Source organism: Sapajus apella, unplaced genomic scaffold (genome assembly GCF_009761245.1).
Source record: "Sapajus apella isolate SASKATOON/1434 unplaced genomic scaffold, GSC_monkey_1.0 scaffold68, whole genome shotgun sequence".
NCBI classification, from domain to species: Eukaryota; Metazoa; Chordata; class Mammalia; order Primates; family Cebidae; genus Sapajus; species Sapajus apella.
Window position 1 is genome coordinate 9222214 of NW_022437008.1, and position 16582 is coordinate 9238795.

Genomic DNA, 16582 nt, shown 5'->3' on the forward strand with positions numbered 1-16582 from the left:
GCTGATCTCAAACTCTTGACCTCAAGTAATCCACCCACTTTGGCCTCCCAAAGTGCTGGGATTATAGGCATGAGCCATCACGCCTGGCCCCTCTGTCAATCTTGAGTCTCCATGCATATATTCTGAGGTTACACTCATAGACACTTTCAGGGGCCAGGAAGCTGACAAGCTAGGGAGTAAACACCCTATGAGAAAGTCACAGCCAGCCCTCAGGGAGGGCTTGACATGATGCCCGAAGACTCCAGCTGGTAAGTGGTGCTGAAACGTGGGACCTTGACCCTGGCTTTTTCCCTGTGTGCCAAAAGAGCTGCTGTTTTACTGCTTCATGTGGCAGGGATATGGGGCAGACATCCTTGTCACCGGGGTGAGCCTGGCTGTAGCCCTGACCCTAAGTCCCATGGCTGGGGAGTACCTGCTCTGTGGGCAACACCTCGGCCCTCCTTGCATGGCTGAAGGCTGAGACCTGGGAGTGTGTTAGGAAGTCCATTGTGACCATGCACCCATATTGTTTTCCACTACAGCTGCATCTGCACAGCCTTAATGTTTTGCCCAGATGCCGATTAATGAGCCTGAGCACCCACAGTTCAGTGCTAAAAACATAGGTGCTCCCAGAGGCACTCTACCCCCAGGAGACCTGCCCTCAGGAGCTGCCTTGAACAGAGGCACAGGGAGATTGTGCTCTCCTTCTTGCAGGCCATCCATAGCCCATGACAGTCAGAAATAAACGTGTGATGCTCACTCTTCCCCCCACAACCCAGAGTAACCTGGGACTGTGCACCCTCCCCGAATTTCCAGTGCACTCAGGTTGAGGCTAGGATTCAGCTATGACCAGTCCTTGGCCTGACTCTTCTTTTGCTATAAACTGCACCTCTCACTGGCTTCTCCTAAGAGCACCTCCCTAATAAGTCATTAGCCCCAGAATCCCATCTTAAGCTGTGCTTCTGGGAAACTGGCCTAAGGCAAAGAGAGGAGCTTAAGATTACAATTTTCTCTGACTTCTGTATTTCCTAGCCCAGGACTTGTACTCAAATCTGCTCAAAAACTGAGTCTTCATGTGACTAGCTGACCTGTGACTACTGACCAGTGATGTCATGGAGAGAGAGGGAGTCCCATCTCCTGGCTGAACTTGACCCTGTCTGGGCAGGCTATGAATGGACATAACTAAAGGCTGAACACTCACTGGAGCAGGGCATGGGATGTGGGAAATTCACATCCCCTCTGGTTCTCATTTTCAAGCGCACGCAAGTGGGGAAAAGGAAGCCACTGGTTTTCAGACTGAAATGCATGGGCGTTTAGTGGTTCCTGAGAACCGCTACAGGTAAAGGCAACCCAGCTGCGTGCACGTGTCTGACCCCAGAACTGCCTCGTCTCTGACTGTGGGCTTTGAGGAGATGGGTTAAGGGCAAACCTCAGGGAATCCCACCTGGCACGGAGTAGAGAAAGCATCTGGAGCTTGTTATACAGGAGTTGGCACGAGCTGGGCATCTCTCCAAGCTCAGGAGGTTTCATGGAAATTCCTAGATGAGAGATGTTTACAAGTTGTGTCCCCAGATAAACCACCATGTTTCCCCCCAAGAGGTCCCTCAAGGTCTCCATCGAAGCCAGCGTGCTGGGTCATAACAGCTGTAAGCAGAGATGCTTCTGACCTCACTGATGAGAAGAACGCTGACTGCCTAGCTTGTGTCATTAAGTGACTTTTAATGACGATAAACGTGTCTTCCTGCATTCTCCTTCAGCCTTCTCTACAAAATCGTTTTCCTACAGATTCAACGGACTGGTAACGCACTTTTACTATCCACAGTTGATTTAATAATCTTCTTTTTTGTGTGTGGTAGCTTGCTGAAGTCAAAGAGGCTCTGACCAACAGGAAATACTTGATCACTCCTCTAAGAAAATGTCAGAGAAAGAGGAAATACCCGCACAGACATGGGTCATTTAAAAAAAAAAAATGCACCTTTGCCATTTTGTTGACAAAAAGCAGATCACCTTGGCAAAGGACATTCTAGAATCTCTCCAGGAGAATGGAGTGCTTTTTTTTTTTTTTTTCGTTTTATATATAGACGTGTTTTGGGTTTTTTTTTTTTTCTTTTTGGCTATTTCAATTTGCATATTTGAAAACAACTGAAAAAGCAATTAATTCAAATCTAAATAACTTCCATGCTCAGAATTATGTTTATGGTCTTTCAGCAGACAAATTTATGGGGACGTCTGGGGACCAGGCCTCTGACACAGAATAAGCATCAATCTCTCCTGGAGACTGGTCGCGGGTTTATTTCTGAAACTTGTGTGGAATGAGGGAGCAAATCTAGAGTGTTTAAGATCTAATAATAATCACACACTTTAACACATTCAAATTATGATATTTCAGGAGGCAGCAACCTTGGCTTTGCTTATAGCTCTAAGCAGGGCTATTCCCAGAGGAGGACTGTCCTTCTGAGGAAAGAAGACATGGAGCTGGTTACAATCCCAGGGAGGATGTCTGCACAGAGAGGTATTTTTCGTTTTTTTTTTTTTTCCCCTCAATACAATTTACACAGAAGGGGCTTGCTGCCAATGTGATAATTGAGAAACACCTGGTGAAAATCTCTCTCTATTAATTGACAATGGCTTTCTCCTCCCCAGTTCTCATCCCTCAGAAAGAAAAAAAGGCAAAAAAAAAAAAAAAATGGAGGAAAAAAACGAGCAACCAAGAGAGTTTGAGACATATAATCTCCAAGGCCAAAAGGAAAGACATATAATTTTCAAGGCCAAAGGAAATAAGGCAGGAATTTGATGGGTGATTAATGGCCATGCTGGAGCAGTGGGAGTGGTGCTGATGTCAGAGCCTCCAACAATGATTCCTCTTTGGAAAGAGGAAAAGGCAAGTGGATCCCAAAATAGCCATTTTTTAAAATCAATTTTCTGAAACCTGTGATATTCTTCCTGGGTAAACTTGAAGCTCCAGAAAAGAGGTGGTCCCTCCTGGAAGAAGCAGTGAATGGGCTTTCCTAGTCTCAAATTCCACTGGACTCACCCACCTACCAGTCCCAAAGGATTGGCTGCATCCCAGAACCTCCCTGGACCCTTTGTTTTCACAGCAGCTCCTAGGAAAACACATCACCCAGAGAGCTTCATCACTGACGATCTGAACGCGTTGTGCACAGAGATTTGACCAGCGGGAAGCTGGTCAAATGCATAACTGAAATTCGATGTGTTTTTTCTGTTCTAATTGCGGTAAAGGATGTACTTTTGCAGTCGGTCTGGATCACTCCTGAGAAAGAGAAATAAATCCTGTGTGAATTTCATTTCTCAAAAGAAGGTATGCAGAGTGCTAGGTTTGTGAACTCTCTTCGTATATCGCTCCAATAGTAGCTTTATGTCATATATATAGTTGGTAGTCAAAAATTATTTAGAAGATGAAAGCAATGAATAAAAGATAATTGATTATCTCCTTAAAAATCTGTTGGTTCCTTATATAATTCTGGTTAAAATCCTAGAGCTGAGATTATTAAACTATATGATCTGGGAAATTCACATCACCTCTGGCTCTAACTTTCAAGTGCACACACAAGTTGGGAAAACTAAGCCACTGGTTTTCAGACTGAGACGTATGAAAGTTGAGTGGTTCCTGAGAAATGCTTCAGCTGAAGAAGGGTTCAAGGGCATAGAACTTCCCCTAGACTATACCTGCTTCTCTTACTTAACTGGAACAATTATTCACATCTTACTTTTAATCATTGGGTGTAATTTATATACAATGAAATTCACCAATTCCACGTATATCAGTTTGATAAATTTTGACAAATGCACATGGTTTGTAACTCCCACCACCAAGATGTAGACTACTTCCATGATGCCAAAAAGTTTCTTCAGGCTCCTTTGTAGTCATTCCTCTTTTCCTACCATGATCACAAAAACAATTGCTTTCATTAGTTTTTATTTCTTCTGGAATTTTACATCAACAGAATTATATAATATGAAGAAGTTTTATTTGTCTGATTTATTTCATTCCACATAATACTTCTGAGATTCATCCATATTATGGGGAGTAGTAATTTCTTTTTTATTGATAAGTAATATCCTCTTGGATGACTATACTACAATTTGTTCACCCATTTTCTAGTGGATAGACATATGAGTTGTTTCCAGTTTGGGGCTCTTAGGAATAATGCTACTCTGAACATCCATGAAACAAGTCTTTGTGTGAAAGTATATTTTCATTTCTCTTAGGAAAATATCTAAAAGAGATTTTTCCATTATATGGTCATTATGTGTTTAGCTTTATAAAGAAGTTCCAAACTGTTTTTTCAGAGTGAATGTACCATTTTGTATTGTCAACATCAGTGTGCGAAGGTTCTAGTAACTCCACATACTGGTCAACTTTTGATATTTTCAGGCTTTTAAATTTTAGTCATGCATGTAGTGGTATCTCGTTGTGGTTTTAAATTGCGTTTCTCTAATGACTAATAAAGTTGGGTGTAGTTTTACGTCTTTATTTGCCATTTTGTGCCAAGTCACGAAAGTCCTTTATAAGATTATGGCTGGAAAAGGACAAGAAAGAAGCCTCATTGACAATTACTACTTATCTAACAAGCACCAAAAGAAGCAACAGCACTCTACCACTGGAGAACAGGCAAAAGCATGGTGAGAGACTCCTCCTGCGGTGGAGATGAGCAAAGATCATTTAAAATCTCAGGCTGTAGCAGTAATTCTGAGAAATATATTTAGGCTCATCAGCCTGCACCCAAGCACAAAATAATAACAACCCACTACTAATGGAAGTTAAAGACTGTGCATGGAGAGTAACCATGACAACAATAAAACCAATTTCTGACTAGATTGACACAAACCATACTAGCAGCCAAACAAAAAAAGAAAAATGTAAATATTGAGGAATAAATGCTATGTATCTCAGCAGTTCTGGTCTACACACGATGATAGCATTCAGTCAAAAATTACAAGACATGTAAAAGATCAACACACACACACACACACACACACACACACACACACAGTCCCAACAAAACATAATAGAAAACAAAAATACAACTCATGGTCAGACCCATAAAAAACCAGGTGTAGAAACCATCAAATAACAATTTACCAATAACAGTGATTAATGTGCAAAAGATCCAGTGGGAGAAAATGAACATATCTGTAATTAGATGGAGAAATTTCCACAGTCAGGGGGAAGCCATAAGAAAGAAGTCAAATGGATATATTAGATATTTTTTTTAATATATGGTACCAGAAACAAAGTCTTTAATGGACACCAGTAGACTCAACACAACTGAAAGAAGAATCAGTGAATTTGAAGATAATTCAATAAAATTAGACAAATTGAAACACAAAAAGAAAGAGAAAAGAGTGAAAAGTAAACCAGAACAAAGCATCCAAAGGCTGTGGGACAATATCAAACTGTTAAAGAAACATACAAATGGAATGTCACTAGAATGCCATAGAAGACAGACGGTGCCCTAAAAAAATTATTGAGATAATGGTCACTTTTTAAAAAATTAGCGATGACCACCAAATCAAAGCCCCAAGAATTTCGGAGAATCAGTATAAATTACAAAAGATAAGGACAAAAATGCCCTCCTACATACATCACTGTAAAACTGCAAAAAAAAAAAAAAAAAAAAAAAGAGAGAGAGAAATCTTGAAGGCAGCAAAGAAAGAAAAGACTTTTCAAAGAGAAAGAAAGAGAAGAAGAAAACTATAGCAGCATTCTTTTCAGTAACTATGGAAGCTAGAAGACAATGGAAAGGCATTTTTAAAGTATTGGAAACAATACTATTAACTCAAAATTCTATATCCAGCTAAAATATCTTTCAAAAATAAAAGTGAAATAAACACTTTCTACACAGGAAAGAAAAAAGCAAACCTGAGAGAATGCACAGCTAACCAACAGGAGCCAGTACGAAATATGTTAATGTTCTTCAGGCAAAAGAAATGTAATATCAGATAGAAACTTGGATCTACATATAAATGAAGATCTCTAGAAACAGTAAACATGAAGTAAATATAAAAATGGCATATTTTTTTCTTATTTTCATCACTCTAAAATATAATTATCTATCTAAAGCAAAAATAGTGACAATGTATTATGGAATTTATGTAAAAAGGAAAATGCACCACAATAATAGCACAAAGAAGGGGAAAAGCAATTATGAAAATATTATCATAAGTGTCTTACATTATACATGAGATGGTATAAAATTTTTTGAAGGTGAGAAATTCAAGATGTATATTGAAACCATAGAGTAACTACTAAAAATTTTAAGAAAATACGTAACTAATATGCAAATAGTGAAGATAAAAGGAAATCATAAAATTACTGAATTCAAAAGTAGGCACAATGAGGAAAAAAACCAGATGAAACAAAAGGAACAGACCTAACAAAATGGTACTATTAAATCCAACCTTATCTATAATTGCAATAAATATAATGGACTTAAATACCCCAATTAAAAGGCAGAATAAATTGTCAGATTATATAAAAAGCACTACTACTAAAAACGAATACATGCTGTCTACAAGAGAACTACTTCAAATAGAAAGGCATAGATGATTAAAAATAAGAGAATGGGAAAAGGATTTGCCATGCCCACATTCATCGTAAGAAAACTGGTGTGAGTACCTTAATATCAGATATAGCAGAATTTGAAACAGAGAGTACTGTCAATGACAAAGAAAGACACTCCCAAATAATAAAGGAGTGAATTCACCAAGAAGAAATAATTTTAAATGCGTATGCATTTGATAACAGAGTTTCAAAATAGGAAATAGCCAAATATAGAGCCACACATACATATGTGAAGTTGATTTTTTGGCAAAGGTGCTAAGGTAATTCAATGGAGGAGAGCAACACTATAAGGACACAGAATTAGTTTTGCATAAGTGGCACACATCATGAGGCACCCACATTCATAGTGAAAATGGTGACATGAGTTACATCAAGGAAATCACTCCAGGGGCCTTTGGTGGAACAGTCCTGGTCCCGTCCACTTTCTTACTGTTGTCCTCAGTGTTGTCATAGAAAGATTTGGCTTTTGGATTCACTGATAAGGTGTGCTTTTCATATTACTATTCTATTTAATTATTTTCCTTCATTTTTCTTTTTTAAAATTGCTTTCTTAGAGCTTACTTTGCTGTTCTTTTTTTTTTTTTTTTTTAAATACTTCCTTGTTTATACCTAGCCTTTCTTTAACTTTTGTTTCAGGTTCTAAAAAATTCAGTTATAGTGGCGGGGCGCGGTGGCTCAAGCCTGTAATCCCAGCACTTTGGGAGGCCGAGGCGGGTGGATCACGAGGTCAAGAGATCGAGACCATCCTGGTCAATATGGTGAAACCCCGTCTCTACTAAAAATACAAAACATTAGCTGGGCATGGTGGCGCATGCCTGTAATCCCAGCTACTCAGGAGGCTGAGGCAGGAGAATTGCCTGAACCCAGGAGGCGGAGGTTGCGGTGAGCCGAGATTGCGCCATTGCACTCCAGCCTGGGTAACGAGAGCGAAACTCCGTCCAAAAAAAAAAAAAATTCAGTTATAACTGTTTTTCTGAGTCCTATTTTGGTTATATCCCACATGTTTTGACATTAATAGTATTTATTGCTTTTTCTAACTTTTTTTTTTTGAGATGAAGTCTTGCTCTGTTGGAGTACAGTGGCACGATCGCAGCTCACTGCAACCTCTGCCTCCTGGGTTCAAGGGATTCTCTTGCCTCAGCCTGCTGAGTAGCTGGGACTACAGGTGTGCGCCACCACGCCCAGCATTCGTTTTTAGCTTCACAGTAACTGTGGGGTGTGTGAAGCAGGGTTCACGGTGTGAGCCCTGGTTTCTCTAGCACGTTCACTAGTCACTGGTTATTCTACCACTTGTATAAGTCTAGGGAGGCAGAAGGCTAACATAGCAAATTAAGCAAAGCAACTTTATTCCCTACAGACATCAAGGTGAGCCAGTGCCCCAGGGCTTGCTCCTGGGGCAAATGTAGTCTTATCTCAATGTCTCACATTACATTACATTGCCCTGGAACTGATGCACCCCAAAAGGCCACTCTGCCTGGGTTTTATACCCAGGCAGAGTTGAGTTTCTGGGCTAACACACTGAAGGACATCGTGTTCTAGGACGAGGAGGAACAGCCCGGGCTCTGTTCTAGCCAGTTCCTCGTTATCTCAGGATGTTACATTCCCGGCACATTCTATAGTTATTTTTGAGAACTACAAGTGAGAAAGGGGGAAGAGCTGGGTGAGCCAAGGCCATGTGGGGATTCATCCTGCGTGCTGCATATGATTTTTGGCTATAGATTCATCTACTCTTGTCACTCTAATCCCATCTGGTTTCTGTCTTCTAGGAATTCCTCACATGTTCTGGTCTGCTGATCCACATTTTCTTGTTTTGCACTGTCCATATGTACTTATTCTCTATTAATTTTGTTTTAAAATATTCTTCTATTATTTTAGGGAAGTTAGAACAGAGTGGTTTTTGTCCTTTAGTCTGTTATTTTAATTCATCTCTTACACAAAGTCTCACTGATTGAATAGTATCAGTAGTTCACTTGGGCCTTTCTCACGCCTTGAATCTTTGGGGTTTATCTTTGCACTAGAGTCGTTTTTATAAGTTTGTTCATCTTTGTTCCATCTTTTTTAGAAAGGTGTTTTTATGCACCAGAATAAAGAAATACAATAGGATTTTTTGGTTAAAATTATATCTCTGTGTGTGTTTGTGTCTGTGTGTGTATAAATTATATTTTTTGTTTTTACTAATGAAATATGGAAGAATTTCCTCAACATATTTTACGAGAATTCCTTTAAGGTATAACAGTGACTCAGGATCAGAGTGGATGTAACTTTGAAGGCAATAAATATTTTTATTTTTCTGGTGGTCACAGGCAAAAGGGGAGACATTGTTCACTGGATGTTGGAGAAGAGATGAAAAACATAAAGGAGAAGGCAGTTTAGCAATGGGATGGAGACAAAAAAGAATCCTTTAATCACAAGAAATTCAAGGGATCTTCATCCTCCTCTCCCCTTCAGAAAGGAGCGAGGCCTGTCTGATAAGGAACAGAAAGAGTTGGACTCTCACTGGTCAGTATTTTTCTATCAGGTAAGATTAATGTGTTAAAGAAACTGCCCTTATGTGATCTCTATAACCAGCCTCTCTTGAAAAATAGGTCACAATTCTCCATGCAGTAGGCTGGATCAGCACTCGCAGGTTGTCAGCTTGAGGGGAACATATCAGAATGCTGACTTTGGCTGCAGATCCAAGCTATGTTCTCCAACAGTTTAGTCGATATCTTCCTACCTCACTGGAGTGTGTCTAAATTGACGCAAAACTTGCAGGCAAGAAAGTTCTGATTAAGTACTCTCTGTAAACCTCAAGTGTGCCCTAAAACACGTAGTGGCCGTTGAACTTGAGCAGCTGTGATTCCCGAAACACACTATGGACTGGCACTGGGCACAGCAGTCAATAGTTTCGGGCCAGTGGTGTAATTTGTTCTGTTGAAGGAGTGTGTAGATAAGAGACATTGGTGTTCTGGAGAAATCAGGGAGTGTTCCGTGGAGACACAGCAAAGAATGACTGGGCTCAGAGTGGCTGACACGTCTAGACCTTCACTGTCTAAAATGAGAGTAATTTGGCTGTGTCCCCACCCAAATCTCATCTTGAATTGTAGTTATTATAAACCCCAAGTGTCAGGGGAGGGACCAGATGGAGATAACTGAATAGTGGCAGTGGTTTCTCCCATCCTACTCCTGTGACAGTGAGTTAGTTCTCACAAGATCTAAAGGTTTTATAAGGGGCTTCCCCCTTCCCTGGGCACTCCTCCTTGCTACCACCATGTGAAAAAGACATGTTTGCTCCTCTTCCAACATGATTGTTAAGTTTCCTGAGGCTTCCCTAGCCATGCTGAACTGTGAGTCAGTTAAACCTCTTCCCTTTATAAATTACCCAGGCTCGGGTAATTATTAGCAGCATGAGAATGAATTAAGACAGATAGCCACTAGTTGTACATGGATATTAGAATTAGAATTTAAATTTAAAATATTAAATAAAACAAAAACCTCAGCTGCTCAGTCTCACTGGTCGTATTTCAACACTCCATTGCTGCCGGGCACTGGTGGCAATGCTATATTGGGAAGTGCAGATGTAGAACATTCCCAACATCACAGAAAGGTGTATGGACGGTGTTGTTGTTGATGGCCAAGGAAGGACATAAGGGGATGTGCTGGACTTGACCCTGTCACTGTGGTTCCTAAAAGAGCAAAGTCAAAGGGATTTCCTGTCCTCTGCCGTGCTCCGGGCAGAAACAGAGACACCCAGATACGCTCCCCACACTAGAATGTCTTTAACATCATTTTACACATGCATTCCACTGAACTCCACTGTTATTATTCCACGTCACCCACCTGAATCCAGGGCACATGTCTCACCATTCGTAAAAATGACATGAGAGAAAACCCCAGAACGCCTGAATGGGGCTCCCTGTGAAATCAAGTCTTAGTCCATTGAGTTTAATCCAAATGTATTTCGAAAACAGTGGTTTCAATTGTTGTAAACCACAGAACACATGGAGAATCCCTGGAGAAACAGATGTTAGATCTTCTGATAGCACTAAAACATCCCCCAAAAAATCTTATAAACATGAACAAACTTGACTAATAGAGTATTTGGCAGTTAGGGAGATAGGAATGCATGGTGGATGTCATCCAGCTTTCTAAAATAGTGGCACTAGTGTCATTAAAAATGAAATATTCTTTTAAATGTCTGTTATTTAGTTTTGAAATGAAAAATATTGAATAGTTAAACTTTATTAAGTATAAAATTGGTTTTTAGAGTGCTTTGGAATAGTAGCTATCAGGAAACAAAACTTAAGAAATCATTGAAAGCAGCTTCTCTGTAAAAAATAATAATAATCATAAGGAAAAAATCAAGAGGCTAATTTTTAGGACCAGGTTCATGGTGGAGCCCATGGGTTCATATAAAAGGCTGTTGTTGGTCCTGAGCTCATATCCCGGGAAGCTCTTTAGCCACAGGCAGACCCAAGCCTGATCCCCACGGACCTGTGTTCTGTAAGTAGTTCAAGTCAGACTCTGAGAAACTGGAGGCCCACGCACTTGATGTAGCTGGTCCACCTTCAAGCATCCTCTCTTATCTCTTGGGGTGTGTGTGTGTGTGTCTGTGTGTGTGCGTGTATTGGAATTTGTTGCTAGAATATAAAGAAGAAAATGAGAATATGGGATGAGGTAGGGGGGATGACAAGCAGCTCAGAAGGCCCAATTTTCTTTCCAAGGTAGGGAAGGTACATTTGGTTCAGTTCTCTAAGTAGTTCGATTTTTTAATTTTTTTTTTTTTCAAATGTAAGGAACTCAGGAGAGGTAGGGTTAAAAGCAAGAACTCACAGAATATAGCAGTCATGTGTTACTGGACTCAGGAGAAAGCATCTGTAAACAAGGGCTTAGAAATGAGAGATGGAATCATTTTAGCACAAGTTACTTTGATATCCACCTGTTTCTCTTACACTGAGCCACACTTAGTACCCATCACACTGGAGAAGAGAACCCAGCTCATGGGCTTCAAGGTCATTACAGCCCCTCCCTCCTTTGCTCACCTGCTATGTATGATTGGTTCAGACTCTGCCATCATCCTGAACACGTTCCACTGTGAACTTCCCTCCATGGCTATGTTTGATCTCCAAGCCCTGGGTCTCTGGAGAACAGGGCTGTGTGTAATGCTCTGCCTTCCTCAGCAATCAGCACACCCACCTTTTGTAGTAGATTTCATCAGAACAGACGAATGAAGTGGCATTAGAGGTACATAATATGGTTTGGCTGTGTCCCCACCCAAATCTCATCTTGAATTATAGTTCCCATAATCCCCACATGTTGTGGATGGGACTCAGTGGGAGGTAATTGAATCACGCGGGTGGTTACGCCCATCCTGCTGTTCTCGTGATAGTGAGTGAGTACTCACAAGAACTGATGGTTTTATAAGCAGCTTTTCCCCCTTTTGCTCAGCACTTCTTCCTGCTGCCATGTGAAGAAGGATTTGTTTGCCTCCCCTCTACCATAATTGTAAGTTTCCTGAGGCCTCCCGAGCCTTTTGGAACTGGGAGTCAATTAAACCTCACTCCTTTATAAATTACCCAATCTCTAGTATGTCTTTATCAGCAGTGTGAGAATGAACTAATACAGGACATTTCTCCCAGACCAAGAAGCCCAGGTAAGAGAGATATGGTTGCTCAGTCAGCTTGGAGGACTGTCTTATGATGCTGCGCAGGTACTTACTTTCAGTCCTGGAATCTCCTTTTTTTTCACAATCCTACTCAAAATCATAACCAACTTGAAGATGTAATCAAGTGATGACTGTGTGGTCATCCAATGCGAAGGGCCCATAACTGCAGTGTATATACTTCAAGGTGTGGCTTCAACCCTGTCTGGGGGATTTAAAAACAAAGCCAATTCTCAGGGACTCTGTCAACCAATAAATTCTGTAAACATATTTATTAGTCATCGGCCATGTGCCTAGAGTGTGTTTGCTCCAGGTCTCTCATCCTGCTAGAGGTTAAGTTTCCTTAAATATAAAGAGCCATAATTTCCAAGGAGAAGCTGGCTGGCTATTTCTTACAGGAGCACAAAAGAAATGGCCTATCAATTTATTATGCATTGACTTTTACATCTTAAGAAATAGAATAATAATGGCCACATTTCTCTATTAAAGAAAAACAAGTCAGTACTTTATACAGTAAATATGGGCCTGTACCATGATCTACACATATGCGAGTTTTCTGTAAATAAAGAAATTGGATATTCGTCACTGCAACTATTTACTGCAATTGAAAAAAGATAAATAATGGATGGTAATGCCACTTGTTCATTAAAATTCTGCAGAAAGAAAACATATACCCATTATTCCTTTCATGAATTTGGCCACTGAAGGTTGTTACATAATTGTGCTTCACATTTACTTCTAATTAGCTGTGAACCTGATCCAGGCCATACAAGCCCAGAACAAAAGTACTTTTCCAGTTCTTTCTGTCTGGCCTTAGGCAGAAGAGGTTGGAGTCCAGGGAGTCACGGTCACTTGAAGGGGTGCTGGGTCCATAAGGGCTTGGTGCATGCTGGACAATGCTTGATGCAGGATTCCCTGCTCATCTCTTGCCAGGACAGGTGCAGTTACTGGCTTCTGTAACTTGGCACCCTTCACCCACCACCTTTCAGCCTGTTCGTCTGGGCAAAGTATTGATGTTTGCCTCAAGGGTGGGACTGGTATAGGGACCCTGCCAAGATCCCTATCCAAGCGATCCAAGATCTACTAAGCATACTCTGGAGGCAGCTTGAAGACAGTTCCCATTTAAGCTCATAACCTACTACCTTGGCCTAGGGAGCATGCTGCAGAGAGGACCAGAGAGCGAGGGAGGTGACCAGCTCCAGGAGCCACCTGACCACCAGGGGATAGGAGGTGGTGGGTGCGCATTCAGCTCCTCACCTTTCTGTGGGACCTTTCTGAGGTGCACTCTTCACAGCGTCTGCCAGGTAAACCCTCGTGCTGCAAGGCTTAGTTGCCTACTGCAGTCGCTTCTTCACTAAAAGATCTTACTGGCTTTTCTTCCTTCTCTGTGTCACTTCTCTCCACCCTCTCTGTGCTTCCTATGGTCATGTCCCCACATAAACTCCTTGCCCACAAAGCCTTATCTTGTACTCTGTTTTAGAGGAACCCAAAATCAAGTCACTTGCATCTTGACCAAGACGGGTATGTTACTGAGGGTCTCATGTTGCCCCTCTGCCCACACGGCTCCACCAGGAAAAGTGTTCCTGTCCTGGGTGTGTCCCCAGGAGGGTAAGCCCTGCTCTTCTGATCTGGTCCTCTGCCCTGTCCTTAGCCTGTCTCACAGCAGGGCCTGGCTTCTGGGAGGTGGCCAAGCCCTGCCTGATGATGCCTGGCAGGCCCACTTCTGAACACTGGTCCCATGAGTGATGGTGTAGGGATCCTGGCCAGCGTTCACGACCAGGGAACCCCATGGCACAGAAAGGACTGGGGTCCATTAGTCACGGCAAGCAGCAAGGCCTCTGGAGTCATTTCTGCTCACTGATGATTAAAACAAAAAAGCAGAGTGAGAAAGACTACCGCAGTTGGTGAAGCCCACCCACTCCCGGAACGCTTCTTCACAGATTTTGTAGCATGCCCAGTTAAAGGGGCATTTCTGGAAATTTTTGCAGACACACACACTATTTGAGAGCCAGAAATCGTAACCAAGCATCCACCGACTATCTCTGCGTCTGCCCTTGGTCTACCCTTCCCAATGATCATCGCTCACTTCTCTTTCCTCTCTCTCTCCCCTATCTTTTCTCTTTCTTCCTCTCTCCTTCCTGCTATCCCTCCTCCCTCTCTTCTCCTTCCCTTTCTTCCTTCCTTTCTGCATTCTTTTCTTCCTCTCTTTTTCCATCTCTCCTTCTTCCATTGTTTTCTCCCTCCCTCCTTCCCTTCTGTCCCTTCTTGTCTTCCTCTCTTCCTCCTCCCCTCCAGTCTTTTCTTCTTTCCCCCTCTCTTTCTCTCCTTTCCTCCCATCTTTTCTCCCTCCCCTTTTTTCTTCCTTCCATCTTTTCTCCTTCCCTCTCTCCTTCCCTCTCCCCCCTTTCCTTTCTCCCTTCCTCTTGCCTTCCCTCCTCCCTCCCTTCTTTTCTTCCTCTCTTCTTCCCTCCCTCTGTTCTTCCTTTCCTCCTTCCCTCCTGCCTCCTTCCCTCCTTTTTCTCTTCTTCCCTCCCTCCCTCTCTTCCTCTCTCCCTCTCTTCCTCTCTCCCTCCTTCCTACCCTCCTTCCTTCCTCCCTCCCTCTTTCTTTCCCTCCTTTCTTCCTTCCCTCTCTCCCTCCCCATCTTCTTTCCTCCCTCTTTAGCCCCTGTCTCTCTCGTAGCTTCCTTTCTGACTCCATGTCTTCTTCCCTTTCCACCTCTCTCTTCTCTCCATCCAAAGCATTTCCTGCCCTCAGGATCTCCTTCTCCATCTCCTCTTGCTTTACTAGGATCTTTGGCTCATGCTTCAGGACTTCTGGAAGCTCTGAAGCTGCCTGCCTCTGTCGTGAATTGAACCTCATCTTAATACGGGTAAAGATGAAAAGCAGCCTCTCTGCGGTGTGGGCCATGTCTCTCTGTAACTCCAAGTGGTTTTTCTCAGGGAAAAGGACAGAGGAAACAAAATCACGGCTGGATACCTGAGGACAGGTGGAACCCAGTAGGGATGTTCTGATGGCTGTTTCCAAGGAAAGAGCCCAGGCCCGGCTCTTGGGAAGGCAGAACCAGTTAGGAAAACTGCCTAGCTTCTCACCAGACTCTCCCTCCTCTTTCTCCTGTTTCTCTTCTCCCCCACTTTCTCAACAAGGTCAAGGCCAAAGCAGTAGCAGATCCTGCCCAGATTTAACGTGTGGGCGAGTGCAAGCCTGGTGGGAGGGTACGGAGAGAGGGGCTGCCTCCCCTTCAAATCCACTGAACATCTTAAACCGCTTCAGGGCTTTGAGGAAACCCAGGTTGTATTTTGCCAAGCACGTTTCCTGTTACTTTTCATACCCAAGTGTATTCTAAAGGAAATGAAATCCACATGTTTCTGATCATTTATACTTAAATCATCAAAATATTGCCTTTTAGGTGCTTTGTGTGTCAGGAAACCCTTTGAACCTTTTTCACAGCAGTGTTCCTTGCCTCATGGAGAGGCAAACAGGAAGTGGTGATCTGCAGAGGGCATTCCGATGACCCCAGGATGGGTCCGGGGCACCCGGGGTCGGACCCTCCTGAGTGGGCCTGGGTGGGGGCCTTGGGGCTGGTGCAGGAAGGCTGAACACTGCCAAACATCTGGACTCCATCCCTGGCCAGAGTCGCCGACTCTCTTTGGAAACTTGGGCACAATCATTTAACCTCCCGGGGCCTCAGTTTCCTCCAAAGTCAATGGGACACTTTAGAAAACTAATTTGAATGATGCACTAGCAAGAAGAAAAACAAGATTACAAGAAACATAAGAAGCATGTTCACCAAACCCAATGTGTGGGCCTTACTCCCTCCCTGCAACAAAGCATAGCTTGTCCAACTATATTTTATTTGAGTGAATGTGTGTGTGTGTGTGTGTGTGTGTGTGTGTGTGTGTGTACACCTTAGATGATACTAAGATGTTAACTTATTTCAAAATATATTTTGGTTATTTTTTATGAGATTTCTTTTCCTTTACAAACACATGTTAAACTATTTTCCAGTGGCTTGATACCTTGATATATTGGAGTTGCTTTGCAATAATTGGGATCAGGGAGAGGGGAAATGGGTGGGATAGAGGTGAAGTGAAGGGGTCATGAATTTGATAATCATTGAAGCGGGTGAGGAGTGAGTCTAGGTCTTCATTATACCTGTCTCTCTACTTTTGTGTGTGTTTTTAATATTTTAAGGTGTTCAACATAAAACACAAAAAGTAGACTGAACATGGTGACTCATGACTGTAATCGCAGCACTTTCGGAGGTAGAGGAGGGAGGGTTGCTTGAGCCCAGGAGTTCAAGACCAGCCTGGGAAACATAACGAGACCCCCATCTCTACAAAACAATTTGAAAAATTAGGTCGGTGTGGTGGAGC

At 42.3% G+C, this 16582-nt stretch overlaps 1 long non-coding RNA gene across 2 annotated transcripts in view; it reads left to right on the forward strand.

Moving 5' to 3' along the window:
* Positions 1-20: 20 nt before the first annotated feature.
* LOC116530800 overlaps positions 21-16582 on the forward strand; it is a 31723-nt gene continuing 15161 nt past the window's right edge. Inside the window, exons 1-2 of one of the 2 annotated variants that reach the window (XR_004260135.1) lie at positions 21-4623; positions 8869-9064. This is a non-coding gene — a long non-coding RNA (uncharacterized LOC116530800). The remainder of the gene's footprint in view (positions 4624-8868; positions 9065-16582) is intronic. The other variant, XR_004260136.1, reaches the window with a different exon arrangement.